The sequence below is a fragment of the Phoenix dactylifera genome, unplaced genomic scaffold (genome assembly GCF_009389715.1).
Source record: "Phoenix dactylifera cultivar Barhee BC4 unplaced genomic scaffold, palm_55x_up_171113_PBpolish2nd_filt_p 001292F, whole genome shotgun sequence".
Classification (NCBI taxonomy): domain Eukaryota; kingdom Viridiplantae; phylum Streptophyta; class Magnoliopsida; order Arecales; family Arecaceae; genus Phoenix; species Phoenix dactylifera.
The window spans coordinates 46580-50162 of record NW_024068624.1 but is presented as its reverse complement, the minus strand read 5'-3'; positions in this window follow the sequence as shown (position 1 = coordinate 50162).

Sequence of the window (3583 nt, the reverse complement as noted above, 5' to 3'; positions counted from 1 at the left end):
AGACTTCGAATTCAAATAAAAGTCCTAATTGGATTAGGAACTAAAATTAAATATGTCCTAATTTGGATTAGGATTTCTTAAGTCACAATTAATTATTAATCTAAATGAATCAATAAGGACTCCTAATTGGATTAGGATTGAAGAGTTCAATTGAGTCAAAATTGATTTAAGTTCTAATTGGATTAGGAACCTACCTAGATTGGATCCAAATTGGTTCACCCTTGGTTAAACCCTAATTGGATTAGGGCTAAACCAAATTAAGGCCACCCAATCCTCATTAGATGAGGATTAGGGCAACACAAGAAGGAGGGGCTCAAGCCCCTCCTCCTTGGCTTCATGGGTGCGGCAACAAGAGGGGCCGGCGCCCCTCTTGGAATTAATTCAAGGGAGCTCCTAAAAGTTAGGAGCTCCACTTGTTATTTAAAGGGGGCTTTTGGGGCTGACCTAATTCATATGAGAAACTCCTCTCCTTGCTGCCGTACGCCCTCCCCTCCCTTCTTCCCTTGGTTCAGCCGCAGCAAGAAGAAAGTAAGAAGAAGCCTTGGCGGCCTCCTCCCCTTCCCTTCCTTCATCCAACGCAGGGAAAAGAAAGGCTGCAGTGAGGGCTTTGGTTTCTTCTTCAAGATCCCTCCTTCTTCTTCCTCCTCTCAAACACAATCAAGCGTTGATTGAAAGAGAGGAAATCAGCCATCCAATGTTGTCTCTGCAAGGAAGCTAGCACCCCGGGGAGACAAGGAAGCTTTGATCGGTTTCTGCTTCGTGTGGATACCTGTAGAGGCCGGGCACTTGAACGGCTTCAAGCGAACCTTCATTCTAAACCACGAAACTTCAGTTTGCGGTGATCATCTACCCGCACAAGGTGAAGATCTGATCTTCTAAATGTTTTAAAAGGTTTTTAATCTTATCTATCTACGAACGGTTTTTGAAACAACGTTCATGCGATGAACGGTTGATCCCCGCGCATGCCTCTTCCGCTGCATCTGAATTTTTTTCAATTCAGCAGCATGATCGGGGATTATAACAGTGGTATCAGAGCCTAGGCATCGTAGATTAAGGTAAGGATTAATTATTAATAGGCTTATTAGATCTGAAAATTGAATGATCATGCATGCTGAAAATTTTCTGCATGCAGATTTTTTCTAGGGTGCTGATTTTTGCCATGCTGATTTTTATGTGATAAAAAGATGATTCTAATTGCATTGTTAATGGGATTACAAAGTTTAGAATCATGATTAGCATGATCAACAACCTATGTCATAAGATAATCAATTAGTTTTCAGATCTGAAAATTATAATTGCTGCATGTGGTGATGATCATAGGATTCAAACCCTTTTGGTATCAAATGTAATGACCTGCGATATGATCTGTGATGTCATGTAATTTTTCAGATGCTTGCATGCATCTTATTTGATGTTTTGAGAGGCCTGCGTGCCTCCTAAAAAGAGATGTAATTTATTATTATTTTTATTTTACATCTGGTTGTATTTCTGTGATGTGATGTACGTCAACGATCAAGTTGAAGACAAGGCATGAGATGAACAGGTGATCTAAGCGGTTGATGGCGATTGGATCAAGAGTTGATCAAGGATCGAATCAAGGAGGCTTGGAACCAATTCAAGAGTTGAAGACCAGTTAATCGATTGACGTGCATGTGCTTGTAATACGACCTAACTAGAATCCATGGATCATCACCTATTTAAAGTTTAGCTTTAATTATTGCTGCGATTATAACTGCCTGCAATGTGCCGTTTGCATGTGATGTGAATGAGAGTCGGGTAGATAGGTTTACATGTGATGTGGCAAACCCAATTGAGACCTAAATTAAAACCTCCTCAATCAAGTCGAGAGTGAACCGACATGAGCAAGTCATATTAGATTAATTGATCTAATTGGTATCTAGGAAAGCATGAAAGGTGGTTACTTAATTAGGACCTTACTCTCTGAGTGAGGGGAGCCTCCCACCTGCTTACCTGGCCAATTGTTCGATTACCTCTTATGAAGAGCTCAAGTTGCAAACACTAAGACCTGATTAACCAATATTAAGTCAATAGGTCTTCCACTGTAGTAGAGCTGCTAAGGTCTTTCTGATGTTGATTTGTCTCGGCTGGATACAGTGGTCAAGTTGCATCGGGGGGCTGGACCTCTCTATAGACATGAGATGTTGTAGGGTAAAGGTGGGGTTGGGCACCAATAACTGTTAGGTGAGGACCCAATGACAACTTTATTTCTACGGTTATACGGTGGGTCTGACTTAACTAAGAAATGGGACCAATAACTGTTAGGTGAGGTCTTCATGGCTTAGAGACCAAGTTGCACTGCAACATGCTTGAGAAGCATTGTACAAAAGTTGTACACTCATCTATCTATGTGTCACCAATAACTGTTAGGTGAGGTGCCATGTAGATTGGTGAGACCGCAGTACCTTCTAGAAACTCTAGTCGCGTAGGATTTCCTTTTACTTACCAGGGGAGTGTAAGGGATTCGAGAAAATAGTGGGAGGTACATTTGTTCTAAAAGACCTTAGAACAAATTAATGATCAAGTACAAAAGTCTAACTAGAATCTTTACTCTCTGCAGATACAATGTCAGCTTCAAACCCTTTGACCCGTATTCTTGAGACCAACCGACTGACCGGAACCAATTACAAGGATTGGCTTAGAAACCTCAAAATTATTTTGGACTGTGAGAAAATAGGCTACATACTCGATTCAGATATCCCCACACTACCAACACGTCCTACTGATGTTCAGCGACAGATGCATCAAAAGTGGATGGATGATGATATTAGAGTTAAATGCTATATGATGGCATCCATGTCAAATGAACTCTAATGCCAGCATGAAAATATAAAGACTGCTAGGGACATACTGGCACACCTGCAAGAGTTGTATGGTGAGCAGAGTCGCACAGCTCGTTTGAAGTGTCCAAGAGGCTCTTCAAGACAAAGATGCGCGAAGGGCAGTCTGTCCATGATCACGGTCTGACTATGATCAAGGACCTAGAGGAGCTTGAGAAGCTCGGAATGAACATGCACAAGGAATTGCAAGTGGATTTGATCCTATAGTCACTTCCTGATTCATTTGGTCAGTTTATAGTAAACTACCATATGAATAAGATTGAATGCACTAAGACTGAACTATTAAACATGTTGGTAACTGCTGAGGGAGCCTTGAAAGGTTCAAGGGGCAATGTCCTTGCTGCTGAGTTGACTTCTGGTTCCAAGAGAAAGTCTACTTGGAAGAAAAAGAAGCCTGCTAAGAAGCAGAAGAAAGACAAGAAGCCAAAGAAGGAAGTTCAAAAGAAAAGGTCAATGACAAAGGAAAATGTTTCCACTGCAATGTTGACGGCCACTGGAAGAGGAACTGTCCTTCATACCTCGAGAGCCTGAAGAACAAGAAAGGTGACATACCTTCAGAAGGTATAGACTTGCTCATAATTGAAACTAATCTAACGGTTTCTTCTACTTCTAGTTGGGTTATAGATTCTGGTTCTAGTGTTCATCTGTGCACTACCATGCAGGGTCTAAAGGAAAGTAGAAGGCTGGCGGAAGGTGCAGTAACCCTTCGGGTTGGCAACGGGGCA